Source organism: Bubalus bubalis, chromosome 2 (genome assembly GCF_019923935.1).
Source record: "Bubalus bubalis isolate 160015118507 breed Murrah chromosome 2, NDDB_SH_1, whole genome shotgun sequence".
Taxonomy (NCBI): domain Eukaryota; kingdom Metazoa; phylum Chordata; class Mammalia; order Artiodactyla; family Bovidae; genus Bubalus; species Bubalus bubalis.
This window is the reverse complement of record NC_059158.1, coordinates 177,789,911-177,808,283: the sequence shown is the minus strand read 5'-3', so window position 1 is coordinate 177,808,283 and position 18,373 is coordinate 177,789,911. Positions and strand designations below refer to the sequence as shown.

The following is an 18,373-nucleotide window of genomic DNA, read 5'->3' as shown; positions in this document are numbered from 1 at the left end:
CGTGGTAGTGTGGAAATGCTCCTGTGTGCCTGTGGGATGTGTGTTTGTGAGACCAAGGATCTGTGTGTGTGCCTCTGTGTGTGGATGCGTGTGTTGGATGTGAGGGTGTGAGGGGTTTGTCACAGACTGGTGAGCAAGTTAATCTCAGACTCCGTGACACGTGGAATAAAATCACGCTCCCATAATGGGATCATTCGTCTTCCTGTCCAAGGAGAGAACCAACTCTTCGCCCTCCGCCCTGGGGGAGCCCGTGGGGCCAGGGCCAGGCTTAGGCCCCCGTCCAGACCCCCTTGTGGCCTCAGCACCCCACCCCCACCTCTCCTCTGCCACGCCAGGCCCATTCTGCCTCCAGAGTGCCCTGGTGCCCACTGCGGGCTGGGCTAGGCTCCAGGACATGTGATGGAGCCTTAGAGGCCTGTCCTGGGCCCCCCCAGCCCCACCCACTACTTAGGAGGGCCCTGCCCCAGATGGGAGGGGGGGGTGCAGGAAGGAATCTCTGGGCCCCTCCTCCTCCCGGAGGGGAGGGATGAGCTGCAGGCCTGGCCGGGATTTTCCATCTCTCAGCAACAAGATTCCTGGTGAGCAGGCTGCGGGGCTTGGCAGGGCGCCTGCTGGAGACCCGCCCTCACCCGCCAGGACGCCTGGGTCCCTAGGGCCAGGCAGCAGCGGGTTCCCTGGGGAGCTTGGAGGGCCCCAGAACTCGAGGCTACAGCTGTCCAGACCTATGGGAAAGCCAGACCCTTCCGGGCTCCAACCCCAACCATCAACAACGGCTCCCCGGCCCCCCAGGCACAGCGCCACCCTTCTCCTGGCGTCTCCCCAGCTGCAGCCTTTGCTTCAGAGGGCCCTTGCGGACCAGCCACCCAGCACCATCCACTCCCTGCCTGAGCCTCTGCACACGCCCAGCCTCGGTTCAAGACCTCACCTCTGGGGTCTGAGGGCTCCAAAGGCCAGGGCTGTGCTGCTGACCTCACTGGGGCTCCTGACAGGGCTATGTGTCCCGCAGCTGTGACGTCCCGCTTGATCTTAGCATTCCTTCCTGGCTGAGCAGTCAAGCACCAGGCAAGGATTTCAAACCCAAGGCTGGGGAAACTGAGGCAGTGGAGCCTTCTGCCCTGCCCGTCATCATGAAGCAGAGGCCACATCCAGGAGTCTAAGACACACAAGTTCTTAATTCTGCCCAACAACAGTGGTGGCAACTCATTCTTCCCCATAGGGAGTGTATTTGCATGATGGGGGAGGCATCTGTTGGAGGGAGAAGGGAATGAATGAGCCAGGTGGACTCCCTCAACCCCCAGCCTTGGACGAGCAGCCGGAGAGCAGGTTTGGTAAGAGATTAAGGTCGAGGAGAAGAGAACCGAGAAGCTCCAAGATTTATGAGCCTAATTCTTCTCCCTTAAATTCCCCTCCAAGCCCCCCAGCCCTAGCCTGGTCCCTCCAGGGTCATGCTGTGGCCCCAGGCCAATGTCAAGGCCCTAACCCATCCATCAGCTGTTGCCAGGGAGTTTCCACCCCAACGGGTCCCAAAAGGAGGGGGCTCAACTGACACGCAGGGCCCAGATTGATGGGGATGGGGCAAGGCCCTAAAGAAGCAGCCGACAGCCCCCTGCACCCTCCCAGGAGGTAAGGGCTCACAATTTCCAGGGAAGAAGCTAGGCTGGAGGGTGGGGCCCAGGAGGAGGTGACCTCCCAGCCCTGGCACCACACCCAGCCCCACCCTTCCAACAAGCCAAGAGACCTGGGATCCAGGGGGGGCCCTATAGTTCCCAGGATGTGTGGCCTTGGGCAGTTGCTGGTCCTCTCCAGACCTCAGCCTCCCCACCACATGACGCAGGAAGTGGTTCGGATCCCAGGTGTCTCCCCTTTAGCTCCGCTCCTCAGTGCTAAGACTTGACCTCTCTCCAGTCCAGGGCTGTCACCGAGAATCTGGGCCAGATGGGGTGAGGCCTCGTGGTTACCTGGAGGAGTCCCTGAAGGCACCCAACTCAGAGCTGAAGAGCCTGGTGATTCCCCCCACTCAACCATGCATCTGTTTTCCAGAAGAGTGAAACTGAGGCCCTGAGAGAGGCTTGGGGTCTGTACCAAGACCTGAGCTTTACTGGTGGGATGGTTAAGAGCATGTGCTCCGGGGTCAGAAAGACCTAGATTAAAATGCCAGCTGCAACAGACACTTGCTGTGTGAAGTCCCTTGCCTTCTCAGCCTCAGATTCCTCATCTGTAAAATGGGCAATAGTGCCCCCTCCTATGGGCTGTTGCGTTGAAATGAGAAAAAATGCACATAATGGGCTCGGCCAGTGTAGCAAATGCTTCGACAATGGTAGCTATCCTGACTGTGGGTAGTATTAACACAAAGCCAAGTGGCCAGGGGGGAAGACAAGGAGGGGTCCTGACCTGGCTCATCCTCCGGCCCAGGAGGGCCAGCCAAATTCCTCGAAGCCCCCCAGCCGTCTCCCCTATTCGTTAAAGGCCTCTCATTAGTGAGCCCGGGCACCTGCCCCTCCACACGTAATAAGCCTCATTAGTATCTTAGCCCCAAGCTCTGAGCCCAGAGTCTGCATGTGCACACGCATGCGGGTGGGGGGCTACAACAGGCCACCAGCCAGGAGGCAGCATCCCCGCCAACCACACCCCCTGCCTGTCATCAGCAGGGCCCGTCACCACCCAGCTTGTCACCTGCCTGCCTCGCACCCGCACCACCTGTCACCCACCCAGCTCGTCACCCACCCAGCCCATCACCTGCACCACCTGTCACCCGCCCTGCCTGTCACCGGAGCTGCCTGACAGGCATCTGGGTTGGGGGACAGGAGCTGGGGAGGAGAAGACCACAGGGGTGTGGAGCTGGGGGCCCCAGAGACCCTGTAGGACCCCCACTTCAGCTCGGCATCCTGCAGCATTGCCATGGCAACCTCTCAGCCGCAACCACTTTCCCAAACATCCCCCACCCCACACCCCCCCCACCAGGCCCTGCTCTTAGCTGAGCTGAGACTGAGAAGAGTCTTGAGTGACAGCAGAACAGGGCAGGAAGGAGGCGCTCATCAGCTGGCTGGCCTTGGCCATCCTGCCCTCCCTGGACTCGGTTACTCCATCTGCAAAATGGAGGGGCTGGGGACAGGGGAGGTTCCTGTATGGCCAGTCACTCCTTCCCAGCCTGGATGTGCTGAGCCAGTGGCCAGTCAACCTGTGAAGCCTCAGGGGGAGGTGGGCGGCGTACAAGAGGACAAGGGATTCTAGGTTCTTCCACACACCTTTGCCCCTGGTGCAGTCCAGAGAAGCTGGACCTCTGGCCCAAGCTCACACAGCCAAAGAAGAGGAGCAAGCTGCGAGGGAGAGGACCGCCAGCTGGAGCCGATGCCCCCAGGGGGTGACTCAAGGTGACTGGGGGGTGCTGAGTTGGCCCCCACCTCCAAGCTGCTTTATTTATAAAACCCAGCGCTCCAGGCCCAGCAACAGCTGCAGTGCTGCCCCTCCAGGGGGCACAGGCCGCAGCGGAAGGGAAAGGTGGTGCCTCCCCCAGGAGAGGGGCGCCCTGGGGTCCCAAGCTCCCTCCACCACTGGCCGGGGCAGGGGCTGAGGTGGGAAGGGGGCATCCGCCCCGTTCTTTCCTTCCCTGCCCCCCTCCTCTCCTCCAGGCAGGCGGCAATAGGATTACTTCTGCATGACTGCCTACTCCACAGGGTTCCTGAGACCCTCCTGCCTGCAGCAATCTTTAAAATTCCTCCAGCCCAGCCTCGCTCCCTTTCTCCCCACGGTAAAGGCTCCAGCTCCTACCGCAGTGTGCCTGCGGCCGCCACCACCAAGCCTGCTGGAGGCCCAGGTCCTTGGACCCATCCTCGGGGTGTAGCCTGGTGTCCCCTAGAAGCCTCTGAGACCCAGGCCCTGGCCCATCTCCTCTGGCCCCTGGTGCCCCTCCAGCCCCAAAGGGCGAGGCTCAAGCTGGGGTCGGGCCTGCCAGTGGCGCCAAGGCGGCTGGGGCACATATGCACAAACACACCTGGGGGGTTTTGACGTGCCTGCTCTCGTCCTCTGCTGCCAAAAACCCCGATGTCCCCACCTCTGTTCTAACTGCCCCCTCCCTACCTCACCAATTCCTTGCTACCCCTGGGGTGGGCAGACAGCTGGGCCAGGCCAGTGCCTGTGTCTCCCCAGGGCTTAAGAGGCAGGCAGGAGATCGATCCACTGAATTTTTTAAGGCTCTAATGGAGCCTGCATCCCAAGACTTGGGGCCTGGGACGCGGGCGATGTCTCAGGGACCCCTCCCTCGGCACTGCAGTTGCTTCCTCTTTCAGGTCTACTGGGTCAGCGCACCTTGCTAGGAGCCTTCCCCCAGCAAGAGAAGAGGCACGAGGGGCCCCTGGGGAAGAGGTGGGGTTGGGGGGCTGTGAGCAATACCCAGAACCCCCCCACCCCAATCTCCTCAGCCCTAATGCAGGCAGAAGCAGCTCAGCCTCTAAATCACTTCCCTCACGCTGCCCTCTGAGGCGGATTCTGTGCATCTGTAATTAGGGGGTGGAACAGATGGTGGAGATTCCGTTTAAAATCATGCATCTAGTAAAGTAACCTTCACTGTCGGATCTGACTCCCAGGGAGACCAAGCCCCAAGCCCGGATCTGGTAGTGGGGGGGCGGTGTTTGGGGAGGGGGTATCAGGTCAAGCCAGCACTTCCCCATCTTTTTCCCTGAAGTCCCAGGCCTGATGTCCCCCTTCAGGTGAGCCAAGGAGGAGGGGGATTTGGCAAGCACCTGACAAAGTGCAGGCTGGGGGTAAATCCCCCTGCCCAGCACCACGCCCCCACCCCACCCCCACCACCATACATGCCAGAGTCAGGGCAGGGCTGGGTACTCAGAGTTCTTGGCTGAGAGACCAGGATGACCAGGTGCCAAGAGCCCCCAAAGAGGCCTCAAAACCCCAAAGCCCAGGCCAGGGTGCCCAGAGCACAGGGTCTTGGGTGGGGCAGCTTTGAACCAGATGTACAGCCTCACTGTCCAGGAATGAAAGGCCTGGGGCAATGAGGCGGGGTGGAGATGCCTCCCCAGGCAGAGGAGGCACTAGGAAGTGGGGGAGGACTGGGCAGCAGAGAAGACAGCACAGAAGAGTGGGCCAGTGTGTGTGTGTGTGTGTGTGCACGCGCGCGCGTGCGCGAGCAAGGCTGAGGCTATCCAGAGGGGGTTTGGGGGGGGGGGCGGGTTGGGAAGAACAAGGGAAGCTGTGCTGGAATGTGCGCCAGTGGGAGTAAGGGCTGCAGGCTGAGGTGGGGGTGCAGGGGGTACAGGGCAGAGCTACTCTGAGGGGTGAATGGGTGCAGGGTTGTGATGGAGCTGGGGCTATGCGTGTGTGTGTACAAGTGCGGGACTGGTCTTTGGAGGGGGCTGGAGGCTGTCCCTGGGCCCTTGGACGGCAGAGCAAGGTGCTGAAGCTGGAGCTTGTTGGGGATGTACAGAGGACCGCTTGTTTGAGATGTTGTGGGATCTGGGGTGTGTGTATGTGTGTGTGTGTTGCACATGCATGCCTGGGAAGGTATGAGAAGCTGGGGGGACACTGCCTGTTTAAAGATACAGTAGAACTGAAGTCATATTTGTGTGTCTGGGGTGAATGGCGTGGCCACAGGAGGCGTTGCCATTTGAGTGGTTGTTGCGGCAGCCTGCGTGAGGCAGTGTGCGTGTCTGTGTCTGTGAGGGGTGGGAGCTGTGAGTTTGGAAAGGTGTAGGGAGCCGTACTGGGGTGTCTACGGACATGCTGGGCTCCAGCTGGGGGAAACATCGGGGCTGTAGGGAGAGTCCATGGGCATCTTGTTAGGTGTTGGGGCTCTGAGAGTCTGGGTGTGTGGGAGGTATTAGAGCTGGAGTAGGGTCCTGGGTGTACCTGGGGAGATGTTGGGGTTAGAGAGGGGAGTTGATGCGTTTGAGGATGTGGTAGAAGCCGTGTGTGTGTTGGGGTGTTTGGGGATATATTGGGGGTCATAAAAATCTGGGTTTTCAGTACTAGAGCTGTGACTATGTGTGTGTGGGGGTAGGCGTGTGGTGGTGGTGTGTTGGGGCTGAGTGCACGGAGCAGCAGATATGAGGAAGGTGTTGGAATGTGGAGAGGTTGTATGTCTGTGGAGAAGATGGGGCTGTGTGTTTGGGGGTGTTGCCACCGTGAGTGGGGAAGTAGCTGTATACTCAGGAGGCGTGAGGGGGCTGCAGTTGGGTCCCCCCGGCTGCCCCAACAGGTGGGGGGCTGCAGGGTGAGGTGGGGTACCCCTCTGAGGAGGTGAAGGCCAGAGTCCTGGCCTTTGCTCAGGGACCCACCTGGGGGCTGCCTGCTGCTGGAACCCCTCTGCTGGGGTGGGGGGGTGCCTGCCCGCCCTCAGACCCCTGTGTGGGGGTGTCGAGACCGGCTGTCCATCTGTCTCAGCCTGTGCCCGGCCAGGCCGGAGGAGCAGAGTCGCCTCCTCGCTCCCCAGGGTTGGGGGGGTGGCAGCAGATCCCAGCCCACCCATCTGCCTTCAGACGGTCGAGGCAGGAGCCTCCACAGAGCTGCCTGGAGGGCATCACTGTGTTTGAAGAGACAGGCTGGGGGCTGGGGGCTCTGCAGAGAAAACAGCTCTCACGGAGGTTCCTCTGAAAACCACGGACACCAGGAGGGAGGGCAGGGGAGGGTCTGTCTGTCTTTGGGTGCCTGTGTGGGTCAGCGCCCGACTGTGCGCCTTGGAGCCCCTTCTTCGCATGTGTTCATGGCGGCGGCCTTGCCTTGGAAAACAGCCCTCCCTCCAAGCCAGGCTCCATACTCACAGGCTCACACAGGCAGCTACCCCTCACACATGCACCCTGCCTACACTCCCGCACACATGGCCCCCACACCTCCACATCTGCAGAACAGTGCACCCTGGCACACGTGTACCTGCGCCCCAGGGTCCCAGTCCTTACACACGCGTGCCCATCACACCCCACCCCACGCTGCAAAGCCAGGTACGACCACACACACCTGTCACATATACATGCCTACACACATACATACCTGACAAGTAGCGATCACACCCACACCCACACGCCACACACCTCGGATCTCCCTGTCACACCCATAGCCCATCTCACATGCATTCAGTCTCTCACACACACCGTAACAGACACTCGCCATCCCTTACACCTGCATGTATGTACCCAGGTTTATACATGTGCACACATGCATGCACACACACTCTCACCAACTCTCAGCTCTTTCACACCAGCCAGCTGATCAGTGTTCAGGACAGGCCTTGTCACTTCCCAGGAGGGCTCCCACCAGCTCAGAGGGCCTCCACTCCACCCAGCCAAGTCAGAGTCGGGGGTAAACCCCCTCCCCTGCCCCCACAACACCATGGCTCCCTGGGAACCCTGATCTTCCCCTCCAGAAAGGGTCCTCTCTCTGCTGTGGGGTGACTGCTGCTGTTGTTTGAGTGTGACTGTATATGGGGATAGGAACAGGTCCTGAGAACCCACGATGAGTCCTGGGTGTCACTGCCCACGTGGGTAAAAAGCCCAGGGACAAGTTCACTGGGTTCTGTCTGTGAGATTCAAGAGGAGTGCGAGAGCCACAAAACATGTGTTTTTGAGTGTGTGTGATGCCAGGCCTGTGTGGACAGGTATGAGTACGGGGTGGGGGGTGCACTTGTATGAAAAGACACACACCCAGTGAGTGGGGAGGATTCTGGAATATTTCCTGAGACAAGAGGTATGTACATCTGTGAATAGGGGTCAGGGCCAGGAGAGGTGCCCTCTGAGACTCCCTGCCCTGACAAAGAGATCAACAGGGAGGGTCTCTGGGATCTGGCAAGTGTGTGTGTGTGTGTGTGTGTGTGCGCGCGCGTGTGTGTTTCTTTCTCTCTTCCTCTCTCTCCCTTCCTGACCTCTTTAGCAGCTGGAAACTGAGCTGGGGGTGGAAGGAATGGAGACTTGGCTGGCCTGGGGGTTTGGGGAGGGAAGCAGGAGAAAACACCTTCCAGATTCTCATCAAATCCTTGTTTGTGGTTTGCAGCCTCCAGCCTCTCTTTCTCTCCATCTGGGTTTCCCCTTCTCTCTTTATCTCTTCCTGCCTCTCACTCTCTCCCCGTATCTCTCCTTCTCCCCCCGTATCTCTCCTTCTCCCATCTCAGTCACCTTGTCTCCTTCCTTGGATCTCCCTGTCTCCAAGTCTCTTGTCTGTTTCTCTCTCCCCAGACCCTTCCATGTTTCTGACTCCTCTCTCCGCCAGCACCTCTGTCTGTCCGTCTCTCCCTGTCCTGGTCCATCTGTCTGTCTCTCTCCGCCTGCCTGTGCGTGGGTGTCTGTGTCCATCTGCTCCACCACCCATCTGTCTGGTTGTCTGTGCGAGTCCTTCGGAGGGTACCCGCTCGCTCACCAAGGCACCCTCCCCCAGGTCAGCAAAGGCCTCTCCTGGCTCAGAGGGTGGGGAGTGGGGTACAGAGCTGCAGCTTCTGGAAGCTTCAGTAGCAGCTGGGCTGAGCTGGGAGTTCGGGGCCAGCCAGCTGCAGAAGCGGTCCCTCCCCTGGGCTCCCAAGCCAAGGACCCCAGAGCAGAGAGGAGAGAAAGCAGGGCCTCTTGCAGCTGAGTCTGTGTGTGTGTATGTGTGTGTGTGTGTGTGTGTGTGTGTAAAGAGGAGGCAGGGGGCCTCACTTTGCCCTCATTTCACCATTTCCCCCCCAAAGCCAGGCCCTGGAGGAGAGGAAGCTTCTATGCCCACCTTCCTCATCCCCTCACCCATGCAAGAGACACTGGGGGATCCAGGAGGGAAGGGTTGGAGGATGCCAGGCCTTGGGTAAAGGAGGGGCTGGAGCTGCAGCTTCCTGTCAGCTGTGTGGAAGGGGGGCTCCTCCCCGCCTCGCCTCCCTTCCAGGCAGTCCCTGGGGACCCCTCCAGTTCTGGTCCTAGCTCCAGACACGACACGAGGGGCTGCACATGCAGTTCTCATCAGCTCCACAGGGGCCATTCCCACCTCCCTGCTGCCCTACAGCCTCTGACCCACAAGGATATGGCAGGCAAAGTTGGGGATGGGTGGGTGGAAATCACTCGAATGTCTCCCCCCTTCCCCAAATGGAGGTTGGTTCTGGACATGTAGAGATCATTGCCCTGTCGAGGCACTGGCCATCCTGAGAGACCCCAGGCAGTCCACCTACCACAGCCAGCCCAGCACCTCATACCCACATATACACACACGGCCCCCCCACCAGCACTTACAGCCCAACGCCCCCACTCTGTGGCCCAGCGACTCAAGTGGGCTTAATAGGAACCTGACCCCAGAGACCTGCCTCTACCCTGACTGGCAGCGGCCTCCAACAGGGTCTCCCGGCAGGAAGCCAGCAGCTGCAGGAGGTAGCCCTCAGACCCCTCTCAGGAGGCTCTGTTCCCCCTACTCCTCTGAGAAGAGCTGCTGTCCTGATCTCACGTTAGATGGGGAAACCGAGGAAGGGAAGGGGACGACACAGTCAGGAGCTTCTGAGACCCTGGGGTGGGGTCACAGATGACAAGAGGGACCTGCAGGGGCAGGACCTGGCTCCTTCCTGACCCGCCGTGGGCAGAGTCCATGTTGGCTGCACCCTCCACAGGGCGCAGAGCCCTGTGCAGCCCTGCCGCTGGGCTGGGGCCAGAGGCTGGCTCCCTCCCTCCAGAGCTCTCCTTGCCCCTGGCTGGGCCCCCTCCCTCTCTGCGCTTCGGAGCAGCCCTCCCTGCCCTCTCCCTCCCAGCTCTGGCTCTCTCATCCTCAGCTCTTGGAAGCCTGACTCACTGTTTCCCTCCTCTCTCCCCTCCCTCTCTCTCTCTCTCTCTCTCTCTCTCTCCCCTGGCAGGCAGCGGCGCCTCCCCCTCCCCTGGGGGGGCTCTGGCCACAAGGGTGCCCGCCTGCTCCTCTCCCCAGGCTCTGGCCCCCACCCCCGCGCACCCAGGAGGCCCCCCTGCAGCTGTTCCAACTCTAACTACAGAGAGGTGGAGGGAAAGAGCCTAGGTCCCAGATCTGGCTCTGCTGCCTGTGACCCCTGGCAAGCAGGGGCTGGGGGGTGCTCTCTAGACTGGGTTTCCTCCCGTCAAACAAGGAAGGGGGGATGTAGTTGCATGGCACCCTGGTGCCTCTAATGCTCCTGATGTTCCCTGCTTTTAAAATCCCAATGCCTCCTGGTGCAGAGCGCCCACAATCTGTGGGGCGCTGTACCTGCCTCCGGCCCCGCCCCCAGGTCCAAAGAAGAGCCAGGCTCCATCCACAGACATCTGGGCAAAGCAGTGGGGAGACCCTGCCCTGTGGGGCAGCAGCCTCAGTCTAGTGACCCTTGGAATCCCCCGGTCTCCCCGTTCTCCCTCCTCCTGTGGGAGTCCTCCCTTCTCCCCCTCCCACCTGTCTGTCCTCCTCCCTCTTCCCTGAGACATTTGCTTGTCTCGCCTCCAAACACAATCCTAGCAGCATTTGATCTTGGGCGAGAGGCTCTCAAGTGCCCGCTCATTTCGGGCTTTGAGGTGGGGAGTGGCACACACCTAGGCCTTCTAGGTCCCCTGGACGTGTCTCCTGGGGTTTGATCCTGGCTCTTCCTGACTGTTTTCTCTGCTCCCCCTCTCCCTGCTCCCCCTGTCACCATCTTTCCCTCTCTCCACCTCGCGTGTGACTGTCTGGGTCTCTTTCCTCCCCACCTCCCCCTACCCCAGCTCTCTCCCTGGGGGGCCCATCTGCTGACATTAACAACAATGTTGCCCTTGCTTCCCCCCCTCTTTCAGTTCCCAGCTCCACCCCCTCCCCGGCTCTGTCCCAAGAGACCCAGGGGACCCAGCAACTGAGCTGGGCTCCATCCCATAATAGTGAGTCTGCTTGACCTCACGAATCAGACCAGAAGCGCCTGGGCATCTGGTACAAAGGCGGCAGGGCACCCTGTGGTCTTGGGTGGCTGGCATGAGACACAGAGCTCTGTATTCCACAAACCAAAAAAAAAAAAAAAGTTGACCTGGGGTGGGGCAGAGCCGAGAAGAGGGGAAGTGGAGGGGATCAGGTTTGCCTGGAGGAAGCCCCTGTCCAATGAGGAACAGAAGCGACAGGAGGCAGTGGCTCCAGCCAGTGCTCCAGGCTGACCTGAAAACCAGCAATGTCCCTTGGGGGCTCTGCCGGTCCACAGCAGCAACCCCCCCCCCTTAAAAAAAGGGTCTTCTGCCAGAGACTGTCTACCCCTCAAGTCTCCAGCACAGGCACACCAAGCAGGTAAAGATCCCATTTCTTAATCTCCTTTAGAGTCCAAATCCATCCTCGCTACAGCACACCTCCACTTAGCTCAGCAGGGGGTTCCAGAAGCCTCCCAGCCAAAATCTAACCAGGTGGAATTGTGGAGGGGGGGAACAAATCCCTCAGCTCCCAAGCCGCCTCACCAAAGGCTCCATCGAAGGCTGGGGAGCAAGGAAAAAGAGTCTTGGAAACCACACACCTCCAAACTGAGAAGCACTGCTGTCCATCACGGCACCTGGGGGTGCAGGGGCTCCAGGCCCCCACGACCCTGTTTCAGACCCCCCAGCCCAGCAAACATAATAAACAGCAAGCTCTTTTTCTTTATGACACCAAATTCCTCCAAGCCCAACAGCTCCTTCCATCACTACCTCAGCCATAGATCACGTTAAAAACTCACAGAGGGCAACTTAAACACATCACATTTGTTTCTCTCTATATTATTTCAAAAGTAACGGCATTAAAAATGGATTTTACTACAGAAAATAAATATCAGCACGTGGGCCAGGAGCCCAGAAGGGGGGTGAGAGCCCACCAGGAGAACGTCCCCTGAGGGCTTGGGCACAGCTTAGGTGCTGACCAAGGAGGTGGCTGAGAGGACAGACTAGGGGGAGTGGGGTGGGGGGGGGATGCCTGGGGAGGGGGCAATGCCTCCCCACCTGGATACCTACCCCAATGCCAGACAGAGAGGGACAAGAATCACCAGTTTGAACTGGTGCCCACTGGCCCCCCCAAAGCTCATGCCCTCACTGATCTCTGCAACCTCTGGAGGGTGGGAGCTTTGGGGCAAGAAGTTCACTCGTCTCTGGGGGTTATTCCAACTATTGACACAGCAGAAGAGAAAAAAAAAAATGAATTCAACTTACTATCCAGTTTGATTTTCCATTACTATAAAAATAAATATACATCTGTTCAAAGGAGAGAGATGGCAAGCTGCAGGCACATGCCACCTGGGGGGGTCCCCCACAGCTCACCACCACAATCCAGCCTGCCCCCAACAGGCAGGGGGTGGGGTGGGGGTGGGGGGGGTGGACTGACTGGTAATCTTTCACTTACAGCCCCAGCTCACACAGCTACACACACCGGGCCACACGGAACAGGAACAAGCCAACAATAGAAACACCCCAAATGCTCCTGGCAGGACTCTGCCCAGGCCCGGGTACATGCACCCGCCCCGCCGGCGGCGGCGGCGGCGGCAGCAGCAGCAGCAGCAGCGGACAAAATGTGGCCACCCTGACCCAGAGGCAAAGCTTGTCCTCACACCCTGAGCTCTGCCCAGGGAGCTGGGGCCAAGTCCCGCCTGACACCAACTGGTCCGGCGGGAAACGCCTGCCCAGCCAGACAGGCATAGGCCCCCCAAGGGTCCCTCCTTGTGCTCAGGGACCAGGCTGGTGCAGGCTGGCCCTGCCTCCCAGGGTGACGCCTGGGCCCAAATTCAGCTGGCCCTGCCAGTCAGGCACTTGGTGCAGAACCCAGGGCACTAGGCTCAGCCCCTCCCAGCCCAGCCCCCGGGGCCCCCAAGCTAGCAGGGAGGGGGGACTCCCCGCCCCTCCACATCTGGCCCCGGCCCCCAGGGTCTGCGGTGGAGAATTCCCGCCCCCGCTGCTCTCCGTCTCCCTCCTCCCGCTCGGTGCCCGCTGCCCGCCTCGGGGACAGCCCCAGCGCCCGCCTCGGGCCAGCAAGGCCCACATCCTCCCTCCCTCGGCCGGCCCCTGCGCCTGGCAGTAGGCTGGGGGGTCAGGCTGCCGGGGAACCCCTCCGGCTCCCATCAGTCTTCATCCCCAGCCCCCAAACTCTCTGGGTTGCCGTCCCTTTTCCTGTAGAACAGGAAACAAGGTTATTTCCTAGACTCGGAGCCATCCCCCTGCCCCTCTGGCTCTGCCCGGGGACCAAGACCCAGCAGGGGAATGCGCCCGGAGCCAGAAAGCGGAGGGATTCAGCGATTCACCCCCAGCGACTGGCCCAGGGGGCTGACAGCTGTCACTCAGCACCCCAACCCCTGGGGAAGAGGGGGCCCCCGATTCAATCAGAGCCTCAGAGGAAACGCATTGATGGGCGATTATTTATTTATTTATGCAAAAGTGAGCCGACTTTGTTCGCCAGGTAACCGGGCACGCGGCCCAACCCCTCCGGCCCCGGCCGCCCCCAAATCCCTCCTCCGCCCCACACCCCCTCCGGGTCATTAGGTCCCCGCCCCTCAACTCCCAGAGCACAAGCGGAACCTTGGGATTTGGGGGCTGGAGGGGAGGGGCTCCTCCCCTCCGCAGTCTCCCCCTTTCCCAGCGCCGTTCCTAAAATCCAGCCTTGTTCTCCGCTCCCACGGTCCCCCCCCTTCACCCACCCCCCCACATTCTCAGCAAGCTGGAGAGCAAATTGCAGTTTTAAATCCAAAGACGGAGGGAGGGGGAAGGAGGAGGGGGCGCGCGGCAGCGCTGGGCGCGCACCTCGCCCCCGAGCCGGGGGAGCCGCGGGGCGGCCAGGAAACCCGAGAACCCCCCCCCCCCGCCCCCCCTTCTCGTCCACCTCCCCCTCCCCCTTCCCGGCGCTGCCTGCCAGGCTTCGAGCCGAGCCCAGCCGAGCCGCGGGCCCCGGTGGAAACAAAGACCGATCGCACCGCGGGCACCGCAGCCACGGGGTCCGGCGGACCGGACCGGGGCGCGCGGAGGGGGCGCGGGGCCCCCCCGGTGCGCTGCACAAAAGAGCCCGGCCGGCCGGTCCCCAGCGGGGGTCTAGGGCTGGGGAGGAGGCGCCACTCACCGGAGTGCTGGGCTGCCGGCTCCGTGGGTCCGAGCCAGGCGAGGGGCTTCGGGGGGCGTCTGTCTTCCGGCGGCGGCAGCGACGCGGGCGCCCGGCAGCTGGGGAGAGGAGTCGTGGAGGAGCCCTGAGCCGCCCGCCGTTGCTGACAGCATGGCTCGCGCCTCGGCTCACATTCTCCGCCGCTAACTCCGCTGGACCCGGCCCCCCAGCTCCCGCGGCGCCCCCCACCTCGATCACTCCTTCGCTCTCTCTGCGCCCCCCTTGCTCCCCCCCCACCACCACCACCGCGCACACACTCTCACAGCCCTGGACACCCCCGCCCCCACCCCCCCAATTGCAAACCTGGGAGGGAACGCGCCCCGCGTAGTCCTCCTCCTGCTCCTCCTCCTCCGCCCTCCTCCCTCCCGCTCTCTTCTGGCTGTCTGTCTGTCCCTCTGACTGTCTCAATCTCTCGCTCCCTCTGCCTTTCTCTGCTCTCAGAGCTGGGTGGGAAAAGGAAATGAGGACAGAAAGCAGACGCTGGCTTTGGGTGGTGGTAGCTGGATTCCCTCTCTCCCTCCCTCCCCCTCCTCCCCTCCCTCCTCCTGCCTTCTGCTCTCTCCGCGGCGAGCGGGGCTGAGCGCAGCCTGGCGGGTGGCTCGCGTTGCCCGCCCGCCCGCCTGTCTGTCTGTCTGGTCTGCCTCGCTCGCTCCCTCCCCTCGCCGTCTCTCGCCCTCGCCCTGCCTGCCTGCCTGCCTGCCTGCCTCTCTCCGTCTCCGCCGCCGCCGCCGCTGCCTCTGCGAGCTCGCCTTACCTTCGCCGCTCACCATCCGGAACCCCAGGGGGGAGCGCGCGCGCGGCTCGCCGGGACTTGTAGTCCCCGCCTCGGCCGCTCCGCGCGCGGGGCGGGCGGGGCGGCGCCGGCGGCTCCGACGGCGCGGCCGGGAGCCCGCGGGGGGCACCCAGCGCCCGACCCCCGAGGGCGAGCGTCCTTTTTTACAAAGGGGGATTGCATTCTTCCCTAAGGATCACCAACGTTCCCCACGTTCCTCGTCCTCCCGAGGGGGGTCTCTGGCCGGAGCGGAGGTTGCGGGTGGGAGTGAAGGGGCGGGGTCTGAGAATGTAAAGAGTAGAATGGGGGAATCGAGGGACTAGCTAAAAGGGCCTGAGACTTTCTGGGGGCGTCCCAATTAAATGTGAGAGGAAGCGGGAAGAGGAGACGGCCGGCTCCCTGAATCTGGAGGCGTTCTCCCTTCATTAGGTTTCCTATTGAGTAAAGCGCAAGGGTTGATGGAGAGAGGGCTGCTCCAGAAAACTCAAAGCCCGCCCGCACCTCCTCCTCCTCACTCAGGAACCCCAGTCTCAAATTCTGAGCTCTGGGTTTAGCCACCCCCACCAAAGACTAGTTTTTCTAGAAGTCCGAGGAAGACAAGAGCATGAAGTCCTGGATTCTCCACAGATCTCTCTCTCTCTCTCTCTCTCTCACAGACACACAAACACACACACACACACACAACCTTGCCTTCCTGAATTCGACTGAGCTTCCTGGTGTCAGGAAGCAGCATTCAGATTCAACAGTTCAGAGCTCCTGCTGGGCCCAGGGGGCTGGACTCAGCACTTTCACCTACCTCCTCTGCAGGTCACATCTGTTATCCAGCCCCTAGCTCTGGCCCCCTGCCTGGCCTATCCCCACAGATGGGAATGTGCACTGCCAGGGCCTGGTTACCAAGGAGAGGTCTCTGGACAGTGCAAGAAGGAGAACTGCTGCTGCTGCCACTTACTGAACACCGCAGGGCTCTTGAGTCCTGCGCTGGACCAGGGTCTGTTCGATTCCAAAGCTCACTGCTTAACCTCTGGATCAAGCAGGGAGCTGCGACTTCCCAACTCTCCATTTGACCTTCTCTCCCAGCGTCTGTGTGTCCTCCCTTGGCACTTAAATTCGACAAATGTTAACTGAGGTGTGCAGGGCTCACAGGGGACACGGAGATGAATAATGCATGGTGGCTGTCCTGTCCCTGGCATCTACCAGCACCGGCCCCACTGGTCCTGTGCTAGTCCCACTTCATCTGTGTGTCTGGCATTCCTTTGTCCAATGTCTGCTGGCTTTTTCTGTCTTGCCCTGTGTCTGAAGTCCCTTCAGCAGTGCCTTTGTCCTTGGCCCACCTGTTTCGGACTCTTCCTTTGGCCCTGCGGGGTGATACGAGGTGATGGCCAGCGTGTGACAAAAGGCAGGTGTTTTGCCAACGGCAGCTCCCTGTCACCACCTGCAAGCCCCTCCTCTAAGACAAAAAAAGGGGGGGATCTGGGGGACACTGTTGGCCCTTTGCAGGGACTGGGGGCACCACGGCCATGGGAGAGGTCTAGGGCTCTAAATAGTTCCATCTATTGATCTGGCATCATGGGGCTGCTGACCAGCCGCAGAAGCCCCCATTTGGGAGCAGCTTCTCCTTATAGGCAAGCCCTGGGTTCAAAGATTTATCAGTTGAATGGAGACCATTGTAGGATCAGATACTAACGAAAGCAATGGTTAAAGTTGTTAGGGGCCCTTTGCAGCTCCCAAGCCTGACCTAAAGTTATCACAAATAGATGAGGCTTTGGCATCCTGCCCCAGCTGGTCCCCCACCAGTGAGACTTTAGCATTGGGGAGGCTAGGAGAGGCCCAGGTTCCCTTTTCTTTTACACCTTCACAACATCCTTACCTATTAGGCTCTGCCCCAGGACATGAAGACCCCACCTAGGCTGAATCAAGTTTGAGGCAGGAACTGAGGGGCAATACAGGATGGCTTCTGGGAGATAGGGAGCCCCAGGTGGAGTGGGATGAAGAGGAGTTTGGGAAAGACACAGGAGGGGAGAGATTAGGTGATGAGGTACAGGGGCCAAGATTAGTAGGGCCCATGGCTCTATAAGTGAGAGGGGAATAGAAGTTAGGTAGGGTTGTCCATCCACACCCCTCCCACCCCAGGCTGCTTAAGCCGCCTCCTTCCCAGGGAGGTTGGGTGCTCTTAGCCCCCAAGGTGTTGGGCATTGCTGGAAACCAAGCACTACCGGGTTTCCCAGTCATTTGGGAACTGGTCTTTCTCTTGGAGTCTCTTTAAATTGTATTGTGGAGGGGGGAGGGGGGAGTCCTCCCCAAACTCAAGCAAAGTCTTCCTGTGGGTGGCTGCTGCCACCTAGTGTCCAATTGCTATATCTGTTTACCAGCCTAGTCTGGAGGGGTCTCCTTTCAGCTCAGTGGTGTCTGACTCTATGCAACCCCAAGGACTGCAGCAGGCCAGGCTTCCCTGTCCATCACACCAGGCTTCCCTGTCCATCACCAACTCCCAGAGTTTACTCAAACTCATGTCTACTGAGTCGGTGATGCCATCCAACCGTCTCATCCTCTGTCGTCCCCTTCTCCTGCCTTCAATCTTTCCCAACATCAGGGTCTTTTCAAATGAGTCAGTTCTTTGCATCAGGTGGCCAAAGTATTGGAGTTTCAGCTTCAGCGTCAGTCCTTTCAATGAATATTCAGGACTGATTTCCTTTAGGATGGACTGGGGGCTACCTGGTCTTTAAAAACAGCATCTGGAGTAGCCACAGGCTGGGCAGGGTAGCTGTAAACTCCCAGAGAAAGCAGACTTGAAGGAGAGGAAGAACCTAAATCATCCCTTTCTAGGTTCAGCTCACTGCAACCACTTTTGTCTCGATGTAAGCAGAAGGTGGTATGTAGCTAGACCTAGGAAATAGAAGTGAGAGTCCAGAGGGACTAAAAGTTGTGGGGCCTAAGGGTTTGGAGGGTATGTGGAATAGGAAGCAGGCAGACCTGGTTCTTTTTATTTTTCAGCTGTGCTGAGCAGTTTGCTGGATCTTGGTTCCCTTCCCAAAAAATTGAACCTGGACCCCCTGCCGTGGAAACGTGGAGTCCTAACCACTGGACAGCCAGGGAATTCTCCAGACCTGGTTCTGATTCGGCTTTTGCTTGAGTGTCCTTAACTCTCTGAGTCTCCATTTCCACATGTGTAAAACTGAGAGTAACCCCTTCTCTGTATTACAGGCAAGGCTGTTGAGAAGATTTACTGAACACATGGATATGAAAGCAGTTTGAAAAACTGGCACAGGCGTGCTGAGGGATTATTGAGCCATATAATAATAATAATAACAGTAACTGAGGTCACAGCAGCCTGGAGCCACATCCCTGGAGCTCCTGGAAAGGGCAGAGTGAAGTGAGCCTTGGGTAGGAATGGGCACCGCCCTCCCTGACTACAGAAGTTCTGGGGCTGGCCTCATTCTTGGAGCTATCCCCAGGAAAGGTCTGGATTGTTTCAGAGGAATTCAACCTAGTCCCCAGAAGGAGAAACTGAGGCCCAAAGAGGTGGTGGGCCTGTCCTGAACCACTGAGCTACAGATCCAGGAACAAGAGGCCCGTTGGACTGCAGCCATTGAGGCCTTGGTT

The 18,373-nt window shown here is 59.9% G+C and overlaps 1 protein-coding gene across 5 annotated transcripts in view; it reads right to left on the bottom strand.

The window, feature by feature from the left end:
• Positions 1–14,796, bottom strand: part of AHDC1 (AT-hook DNA binding motif containing 1) — a 65,086-nt gene extending 50,290 nt beyond the window's left edge. For 4 of the 5 annotated variants that reach the window (XM_044938075.2, XM_044938074.2, XM_044938076.2 and 1 more), the window contains exons 1-2: positions 14,305–14,744; positions 13,963–14,060 (exon numbers count right to left, since the gene is read on the bottom strand). The gene's annotated coding sequence lies outside the window, so the exon portion shown is untranslated. The other variant, XM_044938073.2, reaches the window with a different exon arrangement.
• Positions 14,797–18,373: the final 3,577 nt, after the last annotated feature.